The sequence below is a fragment of the Haliotis rubra genome, unplaced genomic scaffold (assembly GCF_003918875.1).
Source record: "Haliotis rubra isolate DU_JTF1 unplaced genomic scaffold, ASM391887v1 Scf1405, whole genome shotgun sequence".
Classification (NCBI taxonomy): domain Eukaryota; kingdom Metazoa; phylum Mollusca; class Gastropoda; order Lepetellida; family Haliotidae; genus Haliotis; species Haliotis rubra.
The window spans coordinates 99,953-124,000 of record NW_025765343.1 but is presented as its reverse complement, the minus strand read 5'-3'; the positions used below and the strand labels follow the sequence as shown (position 1 = coordinate 124,000).

The window sequence follows — 24,048 nt, the reverse complement described above, 5'->3', positions numbered from 1 at the left end:
ATTGTAATGATAAGAGACTTGCACGTATACTGAGCCAGGCGTGCCGGCCCGGCCCCCTACCCAGATGTGCCTGCCTCGCCCGTGCTTCTCGCGAACCGTGTCACCTTTTCACATCGCATTCAGTGTCTCAATTAAACTTGTGCTGTTCAGTCGTCTATTGTTGGTCCTCGTCATAGCGTCACATTGTTACATGGTGTCAGAAGTGGTTTCGTCAGAGAATGGACAAACTACATCCACCCTCGCCTTTGCTGTTGAATGGTAATCTTGCGGAGAACTGGCTTAAGTTCAAGCAACGGTTTCAGTTGTTTATGACTGCTTCTGACAAGGACGGGAAGGTGACAAGGTAAAGTCGTCTATTTTTTTGTCTACTATTGGAGAAGATGCACTGGAGATTTATAACACATTTCATTTTGAGAATGATACGGATGCTATGAAACTTCAGCCGATTTTGGATAAATTTGAAGCTTATTGCATTCCCAGACGTAACATTACCTTTGAAAGGCACAGATTCTTTACCTGTAGCCAGAGGGAAGGGGAGAAAACAGACCAGTATGTTACAGAGTTAAAGAGCAGAGCACAAACATGCGAGTTTGGAGATTTGCATGATTCTCTCATCCGAGATAGGATAATTTGTGTGATGCATTAAGGGAAAGGCTCTTGCGTGAAGATGATTTGACTTTAGATAAGACTGTTACTATGTCCAAGTTAATGAACTTCATCCACTAGACTCCCAATCGGTACATTCTGTTGAACAACAATCAAAATCTGGCCATCGAAAATCTAACAGAAAAAGCCCCAGAGTTCTAGTTCCCGTTCGTCTGAGCAATCTGATACATGTGGCTATTGTGGATTTAAGCACGCTCCTAGAAGATGTCCTGCATCTGGAAAATCATGTGATAAATGTGGGAAACAGAATCACTTTGCTAGAGTTTGTAGGTCCAAGAATCAGTCATCGAAAAGTAAAGTTCACTTTGTTGAGGAAACCCAAGATGAACTCTTTGTGGATTCAATTGATAAAGATTTCGTTTGTGACAAAGATTGGATAGTCTCCTTACAATCAATAACACGTTCTTGCCACTTAAACTTGACACAGGTGCTCAAGCTAATATCCTTTCTGAGAAAGATTTCAGCAGGCTACTTGACAAGCAAAGACTCCGTCCCTCCAGAACTAAAATCACTGGTTACTCTCATGTTGATATTCCTGTAATGGTCAGTTTACAGCTAGAGTTTGTCACAAGAACACACAAATTGATCTCATGTTTGTTGTAACTACAGAAGATGTTCAGTCTATTCTAGGGTTGAAAGCATGTGGCCAGCTGAATTTGGTACGTCGTGTTCTCTCTGTTGGTTCTGAGTTACCTTTAGACGGAGATGTAGTGTTTCAGAACTATACAGACGTGTTCAAGGGTCTGGGTGATCTGCCAGGTGTTCACCACATCAAGCTCGACAATGATGTTCCTCCTGTTGTGCACGCATGTCGTCGAGTACCCTTTGCTTTGCATGACAGACTGAAGGAAGAACTCAATCGCATGGAGAAGCTTGACGCCATAACCAAGGTGAATGAGCCAACGGACTGGGTGAGTCCTCTTGTAATTGTTGAAAAGCCAAACAAGCAATTGAGAGTCTGCCTCGACCCTAAAGACTTAAATAAGGCCGTTAAACGTGAACATTTTAAACGTCCTACACGAGAGGAAATCACTGCAAAGTTCTCGATTGCACGTTATTTCAGTAAACTTGATGCATCAGCTGGATTTTGGCAACTAAAGCTGGATGAGGAGAGTTCTAAGCTCTGTACATTCATAACACCCTTTGGAAGATATAGATTCTTACGGCTCCCCTTTGGCCCACTTCTGCCCCTGAAGTATATCACAAAACGATACACGCCTTGTTTGATTCAGTAGAAGGTGTAGATACCTCCATGGATGACATTATTGTGTCAGGTTCAACGCCTGAAGATCATGATAAACATCTTTCTCAGGTTCTTGATATCGCACGTCAGAATAACTTGAAGTTTAACCCAGACAAATGTGTTTTTGGGGTCACCGAGTTGACATTTCTTGGCGATGTGATCAGCAGTGATGGTGTGAAGCCAGATGTCCCGAAGGTTGAAGCAATACAATCTATGCAGAGACCTACCTGTAAGAAAGATGTCCAGGGGTTTTTGGGTATGATAAACTACCTAGGTAAATTCATCCCTTATTTGTCAGAGAAGACGCAACCTCCTAGACAATTGTTGGATAAAGATGTTGATGTTCAGTGGCTGCCTCAACAGGAACACACATGGTTGTCTCTGAAGCAAGTTGTGTAACAGGAACCAGTCCTGAAGTTCTTTGATCCTAGGAGGAAGATCAATATTTCGTCTGACGCTTCCCAGAATGGTTTAAGTGCTGTCCTACTGCAGAAGTATGATTCTGATTGGTTGCCTGTAGCGTATGCTTCCAGAGCTCTTACCAGTGCTGAAACAAGGTACGCTCAAATTGAAAAAGAAATGTTGTCAATAACCTTTGCATGTGAACATTTCCATCAGTACATATATGGAAAGTCCATATATGTAGAAACGGATCACAATCATTAGTTTCAATCTTCAACAAGTCTCTCAATGAATGCCCTCTCAGAATACAGAGATTCATGTTAAGAATGCAACAGTATGATGTTCAAGTCTCACATACCGCAGGAAAGTTCATGTTTAGAGCTGATACATTGTCACTCTCATGTCCTTCATCAAAGCCCGGATCTGTTTCGTCATCTGAAGAATGTGTTCAAGCCTACATTGACATGATCGTCTCGTCTCTCCCTGTGTCCACGACATGCTATGCTGAGATACGTCAGGAGACAAGCAAGGATCCAGTGCTATTTACTTTGATGGAAGTTATTGAATCAGGTTGGCCAGAGCATAGAAGCTCATGTCCCGTGAATCTTCGTGAGTATTGGAACTACAGACATGATTTGACTGTTGTAGATGGTGTCATCTTCAAAGGTGTTAGGGTAGTAATACCTACCTCACTCAGAAAGTACATGCTAGACAAAATTCATGCTGGTCATCTTGGTATGGAAAAATGTAAACGTAGATCCAGAGAAACTCTATTTTGGCCAAGACTCAATCATGGCATTGACGATATTGTGTCTAACTGTTCTATGTGTCAAACCTACAGGAACAGACAGTGGCCTGAACCACTGCCTCATCAGACAGCCTAATCAGACAGTTTCTCGCCCTTGGCAGAAAGTTGCAGCAGATCTCTTTTATTGTGGTGGGAAGGATTATCTGGTGATTGTAGATTATCTCTCCAACTATCCGGAAGTATGCTCATTGACAGATACGTCGTCTCGTCGAGTCATCACCGCCATGAAAACAGTGTTTGCTCGCCATGGTATCCCAGACGAGGTATTTACAGACAATGGTCACCAGTTTCGTAGTCATGAATTTAGACAGTTTGCACATGATTGGCAATTCAAGCATAACACGTCTAGTCCAAATTATCCACAATCGAATGGTTTGGCAGAAAAAGCAGTTCAGATTGTGAAAAACATTTTGCGTAAGGAAAATCAGGATCCTTATATGGGATTGCTTGCTTACAGAAGCTCTCCTTTGGATAGTGGGCAATCCCCTGCAGAGATTCTCATGGGCAGATTCGCTAATCTCCCTATTCAGAAGAAACTTTTGCAAGTTTTCAGGTCTCGTAAAGTTGTTAAATTTAAAGAGAATCAGAAATTAAAACAAAAGCACTATTACGACAGGTCAACTAAGCCCTTGAGTAGGCTACAGTGTGGTGACAGAGTTGCAGTGCGTGATCATCGACGGTGTGATTGGTCACAACGTGGTACAGTCGTTCAGGACGCTGGCCCAAGATCTTACAATGTTCAGACAGATAGTGGTAGTCAACTTCGACGGAATCGTCGTGATATTCTGTTGTCATCACGCACCCTCGCCTGAACCGCTGATGTTACAACTCCATCGCTGTGGCCGTGTGTCGTCGTCTGTGACGTCACCCGTCTCCGTCGCCGACTGGACTAGATATGGGTGAGACTGGGAGTGGATGGATTGTTAATTATTGCATATTTAACCATGTTAGATGTTTCAGATGGTTCCCCACCAGTTGGAGAAGTTTCGTACTTGAGAGGGGAGATGTAATGATAAGAGACTTGCACACAGTCTACATGTATACTGAGCCAGGCGAGCCGGACCGGCCCCCTACCCGGATGTGCCTGCCTCGCACATGCTTCTCGCGAACCGTGTCACCTTGTACACATCGCATTCAGTGTCTCAATTAAACTTGTGCTGTTCAGTCGTCTATTGTTGGTCCTCGTCCTAGCGTCACATTGTTACACATATGACGTGTTAGTGGCCCGGTGGTACATCAAGACGAAAAGATCATTCCCAGATCACGCCAGTCGTCACGGTTTGTTACTCTGTAGTGTGGCAGAAAACCACAGTGGCCTGTAGACTAACAACTTGTCTCTGAAATGAACATATTTTACAATAAAAAAATAAAATATAATGAAAAGGGGACTTGAGACTTTCATTTTCAGAAACTGCGGAAATCTGGAATTGCCACATATTCTAGACGTGCATGGACTTTCTTGGATACATGTGTTACAGGGTCTGTATAACCAGTGAGAATATGCTGTAGATTATTTCTGGTATAACAGACTAAGTGACCTGTAAGTAATCGAGTCAGTTGAAAACAAGCCGGATATATCATAATCAACAACCCCGTCGTTGAGAAACGATGTCACGCAATCATGAACAGCACTAGTCTGTCTCGCAGTCCCTGAACTGCATTGTTTTCCCTTCTGCATAGCACTCCCTGCATTGCTAAAGCCCTCAATGACGCAAGTCTAGATTTCCTCAGGTTCTGAATGTCCCATCTCACTGGGAATGTTTTAAGTTTATAAGGAATTGTTCCTTTCTATTAATGTATACATATAAGGGACTAAGAGCTAGTCTACAATGACAACCGAAGCAAAGGTTACTGAGAACTTCCTCTAACATAATCACTGCTTTTGACTGTGGGAATTTCCCTATGACACAATCAGTCATATGAGAGTCCGACCTCTTGATCCCCTATCTTGATGGATCGTGAAGTCACAGTTCGGGACTATTGTGCTGGTTAGTGTTTATGACTGCAATAGCCTTCGCTACCAGTCCTATGAATGATGATCATTCTGTATTCCAGAAACTCTATCCCTATCGGTTTATGTATATATAGACATGAATGCTTTGAAAAGGGGCGGTTGCGTAGCCTGGTGGTTAAAGAAAAATCTCTCTTTCTGGAGCATAGATTTGTTGACTTTATTTTGTACACAGCCGAGAGATCAGGAGCGTAGCAAGCCAACTTTTTCGTGTAAGCCCGATAGGTTGCAAACCTTTATATCTAGATAGTACTTGGGGCTTTGTCCAACTTTCATTTTCCAAATCATGTGTAAGGGATTTCTTTCATAATTGCAGCTACACCCCTGGAGGTGTATCCCGATGTTTGCTCGTGTCACGATAATGGAGAGCATTTAATAACAGGGAGCCCAAGTATAACTTAACAAAAGAAATAAATATGTGAGGCCCTTTGTTGATTAACCCTGGAGTGTGGCGAGGGTGTGATATTGTTCTGTCTAAAGTTGAGCGGTGGGGTAACTGCTCGTCACGCACAAGAAAATAATGTGTGAAGGACATTTCTGGTATCCCCCGTCGTGATGTTGCTGGAAAAACGGCGTAGAAACAAAACTAAATCACTCACTTACATTGGAAAGGTGATGTGAGGTGAGGTAACGAGGCATACAATAGTATTGATATATCTTATAGAGCGATATGCATGTCTTTGAATGTTACTGTTTGGGCTAGTCTGAATCAATATTGGGCCGTGGAGTAACCAAGTGGTTAAAGCGTTCGTTCTTCAGTAAGCCCCGGTTCGATTCCCCATATGGTTCAATCCAGAAGATGAGAACACGCTGAAGACCCGGGTTTGATTCCCCACATGGGCACAATTCGTGAAGACCATTTCTGGTGTACCCGCCGTGACATAGCTGGCATATTGCCAAAAGCGATCTAAAACCCAACTAACACACTCACTCGACTAATATGTGTGTTACAGAGCTATTGTGTGAGTGGGTTTAGTTTTACGCCGCATTCCAGTTATATGGTGTCGGTCTGTAAATGATCGAGTCTGGACCAGACAATCCAGTGGTCAACAGCATGAGAATCGATCTGCACAATTGGGAACCGATGACATGTGTCAAACAAGCCAGCGAGCCTGACCACCCGATCCCCTTAGTCGCCTCAATTGGGTTGCCTCAGGGTTACTGAAGATCATTTCTAACCCGGACCTTCAAGGGTGGTGATAGAACTAGCCCAATGAGATGCCATACTTCAGTTTAACAGAAACACTCTAATCAGACACCGCTATGTGACACTGAACCGACCAGTCGTTGTTTCAGCCCATCAATGCTTGCAATGCAACAACAATTACCGCCTGCCAACATCGTAAGGCGCGACAGCATAATATTCACGTTTGCATATGTAGAGAGAGCGTTTCCTCAGGTTTCCAACAATGTATAGATGTGACAGAAGGCTTCAAAATGCAACGACGGAGGCAGATTCTACTGGAAGAATCGTGGAAAAAATCTTCCACTTTCCTACAAGAAAGACAGACAGCTTAAAATAACATAAATCTTAATTGCTCGGCTATTAATTTAGATAAAAACAAACGAAAACATTCCCGTCGTAGCCCCAGAACCCAGCTATCCAGCGCCACATAACAATCGCGCGTAAGGCGACGAAAGCAGCCCTTCCCAAAGGGGCCGTGCTGTAATCTGTGCCACAATCTGGTAGGTATCGTTCCATCGAACCGCTCACATATAACACGTTCTATCCTCTCGACCGCCAACTGAAGGCAGTACTTAGAAAACATGTTCCTTGAGAGCTTACACGTGGTCAGTGCTGACAGTGTGACAATTACACTTGTGGAATTCCGGTTTGCAATAAGCCTCCATGCATCACTCATATCACATCATAGAGCTATATGCTGCACCTCCCATACTGTGTACTGATTGCAACAAACACACGCCCAAACACACTTTCTGGTGAGTTCTGACGTGTGTTGTCTCTGTGATTGCAAAAAGCAAGTGAAGTGATTACACGACACATTTTATAAATAACAACTTCTTATTACGTTTCATAGCTAAGTTTGGCCCCATCATCATTCACCCGATGAAACGTCCGAAACGTCGTAAAAAGAATAAAAAGAAGTTGTTGTCCAAAAAAACGTGTCATGTATTCATGCTGATCCAACTCGTCCAAAATGTCTTTCAAGAACTTCAAGCTAAACGTCTTTAGTCATTCAATCTTTATTCAGAACTGAAAGCCACAGGCCCATAGTACATGTGTATACAGCAGAGTGGATTTCTATTCATAACAGTATAGAGTGGATTTCTATTCATAACAGCATGATGAATTAACAAAGCAATATTGTAACTTTAGTATACTGTCACCAATACCTGGATAACTATGAATTTGGAAGGGAGTGTCGTAAAATAACTGAGTATATAAAAGTCCAAATCTAAATGGGACAGTGTTCACTCGTGTAGCCCAATCCAATGTTACCTCTTACGCTCAGCGCTTGCGTCTAAATCAAGATTAGGAAACAGTATGTAGGCTTTTGATGGATAGTGTGAAAAGGGGACAGAGAGGAGTTTTATCCAGTAAGCAAAACAACGCTTAAGTATGTACACAGGAATAGGATACCTACTAGTCTCTCCAAGGGCAACTGTATTTGTTATAGACACCTGCAAACCAAGGGATCGTTTACATGCATAAAGTAATACCCTTTCCAAGCAATCGTTGAGAATCAATTCTCTATTTATACCAGCGCCTTGTGCAAGCACTAGTTGCCTGGATATGTGCGCTATATAAATATCCTATAATAATAATTATACATATGACGTGGGTGTGAATCAATTCTCTATAATATCAGAGGTTATGAAAGGTTGATCTCAGACACTTTATCACATGTCTAACGAGCAAATGGAACAATGTATCTCACAACCTTGACGTGTTCAAGAGCTTGGACAAAAGGTTTTTTCTGACTGTAAGTTAGTTGTATTAGCTTTTATCTGAGTATTTTCACATGCATTTAAAACTCATTGTTATTAATCAAACTAGAGCTGTAACACAATAGAATCCTTCCGATGCGTCATACAGGCGTCATTATAACGTGTATATGTTCCATCTCTTTAAGTCATTGCATTCCGATGACAATTACGTTGGAATTTCCTATGTTATAAACGCCATGTATTTTTGGAGTGACAGATTTTCATGAAATGTCAAACAAAACTAAGATGATTTCTTTTTCTAAATTGAAAATACAAGTGTCCAACTATCAAAGGGATATCAATTCATGAAAACACGTCATGCGGCCTACTGATTACTTCTCACACCTTTTGTGACCTTTATACTAATATTTCCGTCATACCTCTGAATAATGAAGTTGATGACAGTCAAAACTAGATCAAACTTTACAACATTAATAAACAAGAAAACAGTGGTTTTCGACAAACACATATATATGAACGTGACCGAAGCAATACGACGTTATCACTACCTTACACTCAAGAAAGTAGTCCATTACGTGGCCATAGGTCATCCGAATGGACTAGCCAATCCCGGACCTGGAATTCGATCTCACAGATACGTTTGATACCAATTATCTCACGCGTGTTTCGAAGTCACGGAAGTACACAGGCACACAGTTTATGCCACGGTGCCTTTTGGTACTACACCTAACCTTCTGGAATCTGTTGCAGGTTGTTCAGCGCAATTCTGATGCTGTACAATGTAGAAGATGGCGTAACAAATGAAACAGAGGCCAAGGACTGCAATTACAACACAGATCACCACACACACTATACATCTCACTGGGCGTCTTTTAGTCGCAGAATCAGTTTGTGTCTCGCCATCAGCTGTTGCTGAAGAATGAACGGGATGACGATTTGAATTCCGCCTGGACTGTGTACGAGAATTTACTGCCGTTGCTGAGGTTGCGTCAGTATCGGAAGGGTTTTGCCTAAACGCTATCGATTTTGCACTTTGCAGTCCCCTGTCGATGTTTTTGTACAAGTTTCGAGTGTACACCTGTTTCAGCGCTGATCGTGGTATAACGTGTATAGACCTGGGGTCCACGTGGTTGCGAAAAGTTGCTACACTGATATGCTGAATGTAATTCCTCACTAATGTTAAGATAGTGGTTCTCTTTCAGTACCATAGGTGATCGAAGAAGTATTTTCCTCAAGTCATCAAGCCATTTCTCTCCTTTGACCACGATGAAAGGAAACTCCCTCTGTAGAGTATGTTGACAATGGTCAGTTTGTAAGTAAATCACATTCATAACCCCTCTAGACACGGCATTGGAAATAGCGACGTTGTGACCACGTATACACGTTTTACTTTCAGGGTTTGTCCATATTATCAATGACCACGTTGACCGCGACATCAAATCGTCTCTTTCTTCGAATTCCCAACCTCCGTCTTCCCCTTGTACAATGTAATCCATGCATTTTATGCCAGACTTTGATAGACTTGCCTTCACTTTTGACGCCAACGATGTCCCATGGCTGCAATCCTTGTCATATATAATGTTAACATTGATTTTCTTGGGTCTTCTTTCCATTGCAAAGGCAGTTCCACTGGTTCATAAATCGTGTTCAAACACTTTTCGTGCATTAAATACTATCAAATACCTTAGCAACAGCTCCCCTACCAGTCAATACGTCCTTCAAGTGGTTGGGGACAAAAGGCTTATGACAAAAATACACCCTGATTGAGTATCTTTATTCTTGTGATGCACAAACGTATCCGGTCTGAATGTTTCTACATTGATGGACAGGTTCGGCACTGATTCCTCTTCCACACAAAAACTGAACTGTACTGAACTCTCGCTTTATGTGTGCGTGTGTTCATATCTCACTTTTCACAACTTGTGGATCCACACCTTTGAAAGTTATTTTCTGAAACTACACCTGTATTCCCCAGGAAGGCAGCATAGTGTCCAGCTTTGAAAAGGCACAGACCGATAAATGCTTCGCGCCAACAATAGAATCACGTTGTCAAGTCGTTGGCTCGTCACGCCAAAGACCCTGGTTCGAATCCCCACATGGGTACAATGTGTGAAGCCCATTTCTGGTGTTCCCCGCCCTGATATTGCTGGAATATTGCTAAAAGCGGCGTAAAACCAAACTCACTCAGTCAGTCAGTCAGTCAGTCAGTCCCTACTCGATCCCTCGACCGTGACTGACACGGGGAATGGGCAGCTGTCCACACTGGCAGAATTTCTTCAGCCTAAACAATGGGACAATAAGAACGGTGGATGCCCATTATTTAAAAGTATCTCCTGTAGTTCTTGTCTGATTGTATTAACGTATCTTAGCAGTATGAGCCTTTTTCAGATTTTCTGATGGGTGGGTGGTTTGATGAATATCATATTTGATCCTATTTCTGTGTTTTTTACCTCGATATTTAATCATGTCAGATAACAATGTTATGTCAGACCTATGAAATTAAAAACACACGTTTGATTTATTTGAATCCGCAAACAAAATCAACCCCACCTTGTCATTGCTAGAAAAAAAACTGAACATTTTCGGAGGTGAATAGGTTTATCATATAATGGAGGACGTTATCGGTGCAATAAAGCAATCTGATAAACTTGGGATCCAAATCTGATAAATCTGCAAATTAGGTCAATACACGAACTACTGCTCGAATTTGTTGTTCTTTTGGACAGAAAGATCGTATTTTAAGCAAGGGTTATGTTTGCACTATATTAGCGACTATTCACAACCATATGCCGCCGCCATGAACGGCCCTTCACCTTGGTGTACCGCTAAGTATTCTTACGCGAATGCTCGAGTTTCTTCATATAAATTCACGTGCGATTTGCTTCCTTTTAGAGTAATTTTAAGAATAACATTATATGATCATGAGATTTTAAACCGAGCGTGTTTCCGTGTCATTAATATCAAATATTAAGAATACAAAATATGTATTATGCTCGCCTAATACAGTTTTTGTTCCTAATATATGATATTAATGATACGGAAACACACTGGGTTAATAATCTCTCTATATACAGTTTTTAACTTTAGTACACAGCAAATCCTTGTATGTTTTTTCTTATGCAACAAGGAAGTTACGTTCGTATCCTCAAACCAGCGTCGACACCTACATATTTTTAGCCAATTAAAATTGCATGCAATACGGTGCTACCTTGTTGTAACTCGTGTTTGGTGGTATAAACGTACACCTGTGTATTTGTCATCACTCACTTGTTGGTCAATAAATGAATTTATAATAGGTATAATTAGTGCTAACACAGCTCAGATAACCCCACTAAATGTGCGGGTAACAATACCTGGATAAATAAGGGTCTTGAAGTTTTTTTCGTAAAATAACTGGGCATATATTTTCTTACTGTGATGATTACAAATTATCAGAACATTGTATTCGTCTTCAAGGACATTTAATTTACAGTATTTACACACAGTAGGTTTGTTTTGACATTTTCCCTGATAACACTGTAAATCACGGAAAACTGAACGAAACTGGGAGATGGTTATTCTTGCTTTCTTAATTTTGATATGGTGCATACATAAAGTTTTAAAGACTATTTAGGAGTTTTGCGTGACGCTCTTGTATAAAGCGATCTTTGCTTCTTCTTATAAGTAAATTAAGAAATACTGTTTGTTTCCGACTCCCTGCCATATGCATGCATAGCCAAGGCCAAATCTAAATAGAACTGCTTTCACATGTGAAGTCCAAATTAACCTATTACGCACGGCGCTTGCGTATAAATCTAGATTACGTAACGATTTGTAGGTTTTTGATTGTTAGCGTGAAGAGGGCATGGAGAGGAGCTTTAACCAGTAAGCAATAAAACGTTTTAGAGTGTACACAGGAATAGGATATCTACCAGTTTCTCCAAGGACAATTGTATTTGGTGTAGACATTTGCAAACCAAGCAACTGTTTACATGCATAAAGTAATACCATTTCCAAGCAACCGCACATCTTACATTCGAATATTTTAAAGTAAACATCATACACAGCTACACATCTACACAGCTACAAAGCTTCAAAGGCATTTTGTAGCTTTGTTTGCTTTAGTTGAAATGTTTTTGGCAGAGGGGGACCAATTTAGAGTTCTACTAAATAATACGCCAAGATACTGGTACGAAGTAACAATATCAAGCGTAGTTGATTTATATGTCCACTTTACTCATTTTCACAGTTTTGGTCCATTTTAAAAATAATTTCCATCTTCATCACACATTTAAGGCCCATGTATTGCAATAGGGCTCTAAAGCATTAATTTGCATTTGAAGACCAATCAGTGACCCTAAGAAAAACACCACATCACATCACATCAAACTATTTCAGTAAGATCTAGATATATTTTTGACACCAGTGGTGCATGAACGGTAATCTCAGACGCTAGTTCGTTAATAAAAAAAGAAAATAGGACAGCACTTAGGACACAACCTTGCCTAACACCAAAAAGACATAATCTGTAAGAACACTGTTTTTTTGTACGAATCGTGCAAGGTGACATCTTGCTATCCACAAATATATTCTGCTTTGTTTCACACATTCATCAATTATATATCGATGGCCTAACACAAAACGTTTATTGTTGCCTTGCACGTGACTGTGTGATTTTGTAGTGTCGTCAAACCGTTTGCATGATTTAATAACTTTGATCAGGGGTTTTAGAATAGTACAGTGACACGATCTGTTGCTTACATTTAGCCTGAATATGGGCAAAACGTATTGCACGGAAAAATAGAAATATGTTAATTGTAAAATAGTTCTATCACAATTAAGTGTCCACAAATTACAAAGGGATCAATAAATTATCAGTAACTTGCCTAAGGTGAGGCCACATGTGTGCTTCGTTGAGTCAAGTTGCCAAACACGGTCACCCATCTCCTGATTTGTGACCTGCGCTCTTTACACAAGACCACAAACCTCCACTCATATTTGGGACGATGTGTCTCACAACCTGAGACTCTCCGCTTCCCTGGACTTGATCAAGAGCTAGGCAAAAGGCATATTTTCCTAAGATTTGTCTGACGGTAAGCCCATTGCAATATAATGTATCCGAGTATTTGCATATATTTTTATAATCTTAATTATTAATAATCATAAACAGGGCCTTAACACATAAGACTACTTTCAATGTGTCATTATCACGTGTATCACGTCATTATCACGTGTAGATATGTTCCATCTCTTTAAACCATTATATTCAGATGACAATTATGTTGGAATTTCCTGTGTTATAAACGCCAAGTACTTTTACAGTGACACATTTTCATAATATACTGAGGGAAACAAATAAGGGATCACATGAAAGCACAAGTGTTCCTTTATTTTCATCCAGGTTTCTTCACACGATATGCGATACAAAGCTTGTGAAGAAAACTGGAAAATTATATAGGAACACTTGTGCTTTCATGTGATTCCTTATTTTTTCACCACAGTATGTCAAACAGAACTTGGATTATTTCTTTTTCTAAATTGAAAATACAACTTTCCAACTATCAAAGGGATATTAATACACAACAACACGTTGATTTGTGGCGTCATCCGGCGTACTGATTACAACTCACCCCGTGTATGTCTTTCACACAAACGTTACCGTCTTACCCCTGGATAATGACGTTGATGATGACAGTCAATAACTAGATAATAGTTTACAACATTATAAACAAGAAAACATTGACCTTCGACGTGACCGAAGCACTACCAGGTTATCGGTACATTACAATTAAGAAAGTAGTCCATTACGTGGCCATAGGTCATCCTTATGGAATAACCAACCTCGAAACTGGAATTCGATATCACTGATACGTTTATCAAACCCACAGACACACTGTTTAGGTAACGGTACCATTTTTGGTGTCTGTTGCCGATGGTCAGGAACTTTTTTATGTTGTACAATGTAGAAGATGGCGTAACAAATGAAACAGAGGCCAAGGACTGCAATTACAACACAGGGCACCACACACACTATACATCTCACTGGGCGTCTTTTAGTCGCAGAATCAGTTGCTGTCTCGCCACCGGCTGCTGATGGAGAACAACCGGGATGACGATTTGAATTTCGTCTGGACTGTGTACGAGAATTTCCTGTCGTTGCTGAGGTTACATCTATTTCGGAATGGTTTGGCAAAGACGACTTTACACTTTGCAAACCCCTTAAGATTTAACTTATTTTGACCTCTCTTCATTTTGGGTGACATTTGGGATGAAGAACAAACGGGATGAGTACACGACCTTACGGATGTTGTTGAGGTTACATCAGTTTGGAATGGTTGGGCAAAGACGAGATACATTTTACACTTTGCAACCCCTTTCCGTTCGTCCTGTTTTGACCTCTTTCCCCTTCATGTGACATAAAGGGTTTTTTTCTCAATGTATCTATACATATTTCGATAATGCACCTGTTCCACCACTGATCGCAGTATAACATGTGTTTGTCCGGGGTAGACACGTGGAGCAGAGCTAGGTTAACGTGAAGGCATTTCACCATGAATGTTAAGATAGTGGTTCTTTTTCAGTTCCATATGTGATCAACGAAGTCTTTTCCTCAAGTCATCAAGCCATTTCTCTCCTTTGACCCCGATTGTAGGAAACTACCCGTGTAGAGTATGTTGACAATGTTCAGTTTGTAAGTAAATCACATTCATAACTCCTCTATGCACAGCATTGGAAACAGAAACGTTATGGCCGTATATACATGTTTTACTTTCTGCGTTTGTCCATATTATCAATGACCACGTTGATTGTAACATCAAAAAGTCTATTTGGTCGAATTCTCAACCTCCGTCATTACCTTGTACAAAGTAATCCAAACATTCTATTCCAGATGTTTACAGACCTGCCTTCACCATGGACGCCAACGACATGGCTGCAATCCTCGTCATACATAATGTTTACACTGATTTTCCTGCGTCCTCTTTCCATTGCAGAGGCAGTGCCCTTTGTTCAATAAATGCTATCAATACCTAGCAACAGCCCAGTAAATATGCCCTTCAAGTCGTCGGGGACAAATCGCGGTATGAAATATATATCTCATGACAAAAATACTTCCTGATATAGTGTCTGGCTTTGACGTCTGAGGTCTAAAATGCAAGAACGTTGCAATATTGTAGAAAAAAGTTCTGAACTAATCTTCTTCTCTAAACTTTTCACAACTTGTTGACCGAAACCTTTCTAAGTTTGTTTTTGTCTCTGAAGCTACACCTATATTCCCAAGTATGTCAGCATTTTCTCCAGCTTTAAAGGGGCATGTGCTTTTGAATCACAATAAAGTAGCAATGATACCATGTGTTCGTGAAAAGGTGAGCCTATCTGCCCCACCGGTAGCACCCGTCAAAAACATATGCAAGTCCAGTCATTTGTTCACCTGGAATACATTATTTAGAAATTGATCAAATACAGATAAAGAGATGCATCATTTTTGCCAGTGACTTCTAATGTAAAATAAATATCAATTAATACCTAAATTCCAAAAATACATGTACCATAAATATGTGAATCTAATGTGACTATGAAGTGACGGATCAACCTCAGTCGTATGAAAAATCGGATAATTCTTAAAGAACGAATAAACTTTATTTTTGTACTCTTTTAACCATTACATATGAAACACTTGTGGTTAGTCTTAAGCGGAACACGAAATTCATCCTTGGAAAACTTGTGGTTAATTAATACCGAGCGATCAAAAGTAGCCAAAAAGTCGTGTGCTTCACTCCCGCCCGCCAACGAAATCACAGACAGGTTACGTAACTCTGTCGCCAGAGCACTGCAGCGAAGCGGAAGTGACGTAACGTGTGGGAGGATTTTCAGTTAGTTGTATTTATAGTGTGTAACAAGCGAGTCATTTTGCTGATTTCTCACGTCAACAAAGACATGCTGAATCGTTGCGTTTCCATCAATTGCTCCCAGGGGTCGGGTGATGGTGTCACAATGCACAGATTTCCACCGGACTCCGCAGTTCTTGCTAAATGGGTTATGGAAGCATCTAGTCAGTGTATGCAATAAACAAAAAAGCCAGCAAGACATCACGGATGGTAACTTTAAAATATTACCAGCCAAAAATTGGTTTAACCAGACCAACTCATCATGATATGCTGAATTTACACAGATGTACACAAATTTTACCAGACCATCGAGCTGGCTAGCTGTAAATTTAGACCGACCATCAGAAATCTAACCGGTCTCGGGCGGTCGGACGGACCTTATAATAAATCGAAAGGTTCGATCACTATCTCGCTTCCAAGATAGAAAATGCTATTTAGATTTGTTTTCATCGAGTTAAAATATCAAAACTACCTTCTAGTTGTAGTAAACCTGTGACTGTCGGTTCGAATGGAGGTTCAACATTAATGTAGTTCCTTGTATGTATGCACTGTGTTTGTTTCACCATTGTGAGACCTGCAAAACTTGGGGCTTTTGTTTTCAAATATTAAACTGGCATGTCCTGATGAACAAATATCCTACCAAGCTTTCATAACTTCACTCACTTGTGACCCCAGATGAGTTTTCGGGCTACCATATGAAGGGGTGCACAACTCTGTTTGCAGGTCCCCTTGGAAATTTCTGGGTTAGGGTATGTAATTTTGTTACCGAAAATAAACTGAATTTGTCCTACACAATGCATGAATATATGTTTATGTTCCAGGCTTTTGAAGGGGATAATTTAAAGGTCACAAATATGTCTCAACTGCACCGACACTGTAAAATTGAAGGGCAAAGGTTGATTCACGTCTCTTGGGTCATTCCAATATGTTCCACGTCCTCTTGGGTCATTCCGATATGTTCCACGTCCTCTTGGGTCATTCCCATATGTTCCACGTCCTCTTGGGTCATTCCCATATATTCCACACCCTCTTGGGTCATTCCCATATATTCCACACCCTCTTGGGTCATTCCCATATGTTCCACGTCCTCTTGGGTCATTCTCATATGTTCCACGTCCTCTTGGGTCATTCCCATATATTCCACACCCTCTTGGGTCATTCCCATATATTCCACACCCTCTTGGGTCATTCCCATATATTCCACACCCTCTTGGGTCTTTCCCATATGTTCCACGTCCTCTTGGGTCATTCACATATGTTCCACGTCCTCTTGGGTCATTCACATATGTTCCACGTCATCTTTGGTCATTCCCACATGTCCCACGTCATCTTGGGTCATTCCCACATGTCCCACGTCCTCTTGGGTCATTCCCACATGTCCCACGTCATCTTGGGTCATTGCCATATATTCCACACCCTCTTGGGTCTTTCCCATATGTTCCACGTCTTCTTGGGTCATTCACATATGTTCCACGTCCTCTTGGGTCATTCACATATGTTCCACGTCATCTTTGGTCATTCCCACATGTCCCACGTCATCTCCAGTCATTCCCATATGTCCCACGTCTTCTTGAGTCATTCCCATATGTCCCACGTCATCTTGGGTCATTGCCATATGTCCCACGTCATCTCGAGTCATTCCCATATGTCCCATGTCATCTTGAGTCATTCCCATATGTCCCACGTCATGTTGGGTCATTCCCATATGTCCCACGTCATCTTGAGTCATTCCCATATGTCCCACGTCATGTTGAGTCATTCCCATATGTCCCACGTCATCTTGAGTCATTTCCATATGTCCCACGTCATCTTTGGTCATTCCCATATGTCCCACGTCATGTTGGGTCATTCCCATATGTCTCACGTCATCTTGGGTCATTCCCATATGTCCCACGTCATCTTGAGTCATTCCCATATGTCCCACGTCATGTTGGGTCATTCCCATAAGTCTCACGTCATCTTGGGTCATTCCCATATGTCCCACGTCATGTTGGGTCATTCCCATAAGTCTCACGTCATCTTGAGTCATTCCCATATGTCCCACGTCATGTTGGGTCATTCCCATAAGTCTCACGTCATCTTGGGTCATTCCCATATGTCCAACGTCATCTCCAGTCATTCCCATATGTCCCACGTCATCTTGAGTCATTCCCATATGTCCCACGTCATCTTGAGTCATTCCCATATGTCCCACGTCATGTTGAGTCATTCCCATATGTCCCACGTCATCTTGAGTCATTTCCATATGTCCCACGTCATCTTTGGTCATTCCCATATGTCCCACGTCATGTTGGGTCATTCCCATATGTCTCACGTCATCTTGGGTCATTCCCATATGTCCCACGTCATCTTGAGTCATTCCCATATGTCCCACGTCATGTTGGGTCATTCCCATAAGTCTCACGTCATCTTGGGTCACTCTCATATGTCCAATGTCATCTTGAGTCATTCCCATATGTCCCACGTCATCTTGGGTCATTCCCATGTGTCCCACGTCATCTTGAGTCATTCCCATATGTCCCACGTCATGTTGGGTCATTCCCATATGTCCCACATCATCTCGAGTCATTCCCATATGTCCCACGTCATGTTGAGTCATTCCCATATGTTCCACGTCATCTTGAGTCATTTCCATATGTCTCACGTCATCTTGGGTCATTCCCATATGTCCCACGTCATCTTGAGTCATTCCCATATGTCCCACGTCATGTTGGGTCATTCCCATATGTTGCACGTAAAGTAAATGTATTTCCATATGCCCCTCAGACATTGCGATTGCCATTTGTCTGTCGGTTGATAGGTTACTAGTATTCCATTGTGTTCCTCTACATGTACAGGGGTATCGAGTTTCCTAAGGCCGCTGGCTTCCACTTGTGAGTGCAGCCTGCCTGTTTATCTATAGTGCTATGTTTACGTCTTTCCCTTGGCTTGGGTGTACATCAGGCCACACGGATAGGGTACATGTTCACACACAGGACCACATTACATTCAGCAGCGATAGTATCTAAATTCCTTCCAATATTTTGTCCGTGGCATATCAAAGACTAACATACGTAATACCAGTATGTGTCAGATAAAGAAGACCCAGCACGCATCATTAGTGTCATTTTTTGACTCGGCTCTAAACCCAAAGACGCCAATTCCACGTCTTTACATGAATCCAAAGCGCCATAGAACTCACTGGCGAAGGATGCTGCAATGCCCAGGAAATGAACCACCAAATCCTTGTTTCAAGAAGGACTTCTTTCACGTTCACAGAAAGTATTTCAGACAGGGGACAGTTCGACAATGTTGATTTTCAAAAACTAAATTGACTTGCTTTGATATCTGGATGGAGAATCTCAGGAAACAACCATTATCATTTGTGTCATTACGTTTGGTACCAGTTATCTCACATGTGTTTCTCACCCACAGAAATACGCAGACACACTGTTTATGTCATGGTGTCATTTTTTGAGTCTGTTGCAGATGGTTGAGGACTCTTTTGATGTTGTACAATTAAGAAGATGGCGTAACAAATGAAACAGAGTCCGAGCACTGACATTACAACACAAAGCACCACACAGACTCTACGTTTCCCTTGGTGCCTTTTAATTGGGGAATCAGTTGGTGCCTCGCCATCATCTGCTGCTGAAGAACAAACATTATTCTTTGAATTCCGTCTGGAGTGTGAAAGAGAAGTTTCTGCCGTTGGTGAGGTTACATCAGTGTTGGAATGGTTTGGCAAAGACGGGATACATTCTCTGTTCATCCTGTGTTGACCTCTTTCACCTTCATGTGACATAACGGTTTCTCTGTCGATGTTTCTATACATATGTCGAGCATGCACCTGTTCCACAACTGATCGTGGTATCACAAATGTTTGTCCGGAGTAGTCAAGTGGTTCAGACCTAGAATGATATAAACGCATTTCATCATGAATGTTAAGATACTTGTGCTCTTTCATTACCATAGGTAATCGAAATAGTCTTTCCCACAAGTCGTCAAGCCATTTCTCTCCTTTGACCACGATGAAAGGAAACTCCCTCTGTAGAGTATGTTGACAATGGTCAGTTTGTAAGTAAATCACATTCATAACCCCTCTGTACATGGCATTGGAAACAGCGACGTTATGGCCACGTATACAAGTTTTACTTTCAGGGTTTGTCCATATTATCAATGACCACGTTGACCGTGACATTAAATCGTCTCTTTGCTCGAATTCCAAACCTCCGTCTTCACCTTGTTCAAAGTAATCCAAGCATTTGATTCCAGACTTTGACAGCCTTTCCTTCACCATGGACGCCAACGATATCCCTTGACTGCAATCCTCGTCATATATAATGTTAACACTGATGTTCTCGGGTCTTCTTTTCATTGCAAAGGCAGTTCCACTGGTTCACAAATCGTGTTCAAACACTTTTCGTGCATTAAATACTATCAAATACCTTAGCAACAGCTCTCCTACCAGTCAACACGTCCTTCAAGCGTTCGGGGACAAATGAATGGCTCATGACAAAAATACATCTTGAAATAGTATCTGGCTTTGTTCTGGTCTGGTGGTTCACAAACATCTCAGGTTTGAATGTTTCTACATTGTTGGACAGATTCTGCACTGATTCCTCTTCCGCTAAAAACTGAACTGTACTGACCTCTCGCTTTATGGGTGCGTGTGTTCATGTCTCACTTTTCACAACTTGTGGATCGACACCTTGAAAGTTATTTTCTGAAACTACACCTGTATTCCCCAGGAAGGCAGTATAGTGTCCAGTTTTAAAAAAGGCACAGAGCGAGTAATGCTTCGCGCCAACAATAGAATCACGTTGTCAAGCTGCCAGGTAGTCGTCACGTCGTTGGCTCGTCACGCCGAAGACCCGGGTTCGAATCCCCACATGGGTACAATGTGTGAAGCCCATTTCTGGTGTTCCCCGCCGTGATGTTGCTTAAATATTGCTAAAAGTGACGTAAAACCAAACTCAGTCAGTCAGTCCCTACTCGATCCCTCGACCGTGACGGACACGGGGACTGGGCAGCTGTCCACACTGGCAGAATTTCTTCAGCCTAAACGATGGGACAGTAAGAACGGTGGATGCCCATTATTTGAAAGTATCTCCTGTAGTTCTTGTCTGATTGTATTAAAGTATCTTAGCAGTATGAGCCTTTTTCAGATTTTCTGATGGGTGGGTGGTTTGATGACTATTTCTGTGTTTTTGACCTCGATATTTAATCATGTCAGGTAACAATGTTATGTCAGTTGACCTATGAAATTAAAAACACACGTTTGATTTATTTGAATCAGCAAATAAAATCAACCCCACCTTGTCATTGCTAGAAAAAAACCTGAACATTTTCGGAGGTAAATAGGTTTTCCATATAATGGAGGACGTTATCGGTGCAGTAAAGCAATCTGATAAACTTGGGACCCAAATCTGATATATCTGCAAATTAAGTCAATACACGAACTACTGCTCGAATTTGTTGTTCTTTTGGACAGAAAGATCGTATTTTAAGCAAGAGTTATGTTTGCACTATATTATCGACTAGTCACAACCATATGCGGCCGCCATGAACGGCCCTTCACCTAGCTGTACCGCTAAGTATTCTTACGCGAATGCTCGATTCTCTTCATATAAATTCACGTGCGATTTGCTTCCTTTTAGAGTAATTTTAAGAATAACATTATATGATAAAGAGATTATTAACCGAGTGTGTTTCCGTGTCATTAATATGAAATATTAGAAATAAAAAATATGTATTATGCTCGCCTAATACAATTTTTGTTCCTGATATATGATATTAATTATACGGAAACACACTGGGTTAATAATCTCTCTATATACAGTTTTTAACTTTAGTACACAGCAAATCCTTGTATGTTTTTCTTATGCAACAAGGAAGTTACGTTCGTATCCTCAAAACAGCGTCGAGCCCTACTTATTTTTAGCCAATAAAAATTGCATGCAATACAGCGATTACGACTACCTTGTTGTAACCCGTGTTTGGTGGTAAACCTACACCTGTTTATTTGTCATCACTCACTTGTTGGTCAGTTAATGAATTTATAATAGGTATAGTTAGTGGTAACACAGCTCAGTTCTGTTTGTAACTAATCACATTCATTATTCTTTTGTGCACGGCATTGGAAACAGCGACGTTGTGGCCGTATGTACATGTTTTACTTTCAGGGTTTGTCCATATTATCAATGACCACGTTGACAGTGACATCAAACCGTCTCTTTGCTCGAATTCCAAACCTCCGTCTTTACCTTGTACAAAGTAATCCAAGCATTTGATTCCAGACTTTGACAACCGTGCCTTCACCTTTGACGCCAATGATATCCCATGGCTGCAATCCTCGTCATATATATTGTTAACACTGATTTTCTTGAGCCTTCTTTCAATTGCAAGGCAGTTCCAATTGTTCATTGTTCGTTTTGAAATCCCTCTTTGTGCAATAGATACTAGTACTGACTTATTGGCAGCCCTACTACCAAAACATTCAAGTGCTCGGCGACAAATGCCTGTTAGAAATACATATCTCATGACGAAATTACTTCCCGGTAGTGTATCTGGCTTTCACATCTCAGGTCTAACATTTAAAAATGGCTCCACATTGTTGGAAAGAGTTCTGCTCTGATTCCTATTCCACAGAGGAGATCGTGTACTGGCCTCTCGCTTTACGTGTGCGTGTGTTCATGTCTAAGTTTTCACAACTTGAAGACCAACATCTTTTTAAGATTTTGTCTGAAGCTACACCTACATTCCCAAGTATATCAGCATAGTGTTTAGATTTAATTAAACGTTTGTGAGGAATACATTTTGATAGAGAAAGCCTAATGTTTATAACTTTAATGTAATAGAGATTATACAAATGTTTGTGTTCTTACATTTTATAATAACGAAATAAATCAGATTAGACAAAGAGATGCATCAGGTTTATCAGTGTCTAATGTAAACTAAATGTAAATTAATATCTAAATTGAAAAAAATACCATAAAAATGTAAATCGGATAATTCTTGACGTCTATGGAGTTAATGTTGTTGTTGTTGTTGTTGATGATGATGATGATGATGATTATGATGCTAAACCGACGTTACCATAAAGTCAAATAGTTGTGAGCCGTTAATTGTACGTTCATGTCCGATGGAAAACACAGGAAAGTCGACCTGATAAAATGCCAAAACACGGAATGCCTGACTGGTCATAAAAACTACTCCCAGGAAGTGATAATTTATAGTCAACTAGAGGCAATGTCGTAGCCATGTAGCGACAAGAACAAGATATTTCTCATAAAATGAGACTACTTAAGACCAGTCATCAATCGATAGCAAACAAGCAGATTTCTGCAGATTAATAATTAAAACTAATGTGTACCCATCCAACCACCCCATCCCCATTCCCTTCCAAATACATGGTTGTACAGAACAATATGTTATGATAATGTTAATTATTTAATTTCATTGCAACTACTCTAATGTAACCGAATGGTACCTAGATTTATTATTCAAAAACAAAATTGAATGTCAAATGAAACCAAAATTGAATTTCAAATTTATTTTAGTACATTGAAATATTATTTGTTATGTGCGTAATGGTTTTACAACTGATAAAATTCTTCGAGAAAGGAGTGATTGATTGCTATGATCAAGTCATAGTTTAGAACTCTTTTTCAGGTGAAATAGCATTTGCATTTGTTTACGGCGAGTGCACTGGTGTGAAAGATATGTTCACATTTTTACAGCTAGTTTGCCAAATAGAATAGGCCCGAAGACTGTTTATTCTCTTCCATTGATTTATATATTCATTGCTTAACACAAGACGAAACCCTACAACATTAATTCGTATACTAAAACTTCAGCACAGACTTATGTGAGTTCAACCGAAACGGGAATAAATTATCAAACAGTTACAATGAGGAAAGTAGACCATGATCATCTGACCACTGATCGTCGCCATGGAATAGCCAATTCCGGACCTGGAATTCGATCTCGCACATACGTTCGATACCAATTATCTCACACGTGTTTCTCACCCTCAGAAGTACACAGACTGTTTATGTCACGGTTCCATTTGGTGCTACGCCTAATCTTCTAGAATCTGTTGCAGGTGGTTGAGCACAATTCTGATGCTGTACAATGTAGAAGATGGCGTAACAAATGAAAC

At 40.8% G+C, this 24,048-nt stretch overlaps 1 long non-coding RNA gene across 1 annotated transcript; it reads left to right on the top strand.

The window, feature by feature from the left end:
• The first annotated feature begins 3,218 nt into the window (after window positions 1-3,218).
• Window positions 3,219-4,283, top strand: LOC124268939. The gene is made up of 2 exons (XR_006896380.1): window positions 3,219-3,382; window positions 4,071-4,283. It is a non-coding gene; the product is annotated as an uncharacterized LOC124268939 (long non-coding RNA).
• The last annotated feature ends 19,765 nt before the right edge of the window (window positions 4,284-24,048 follow it).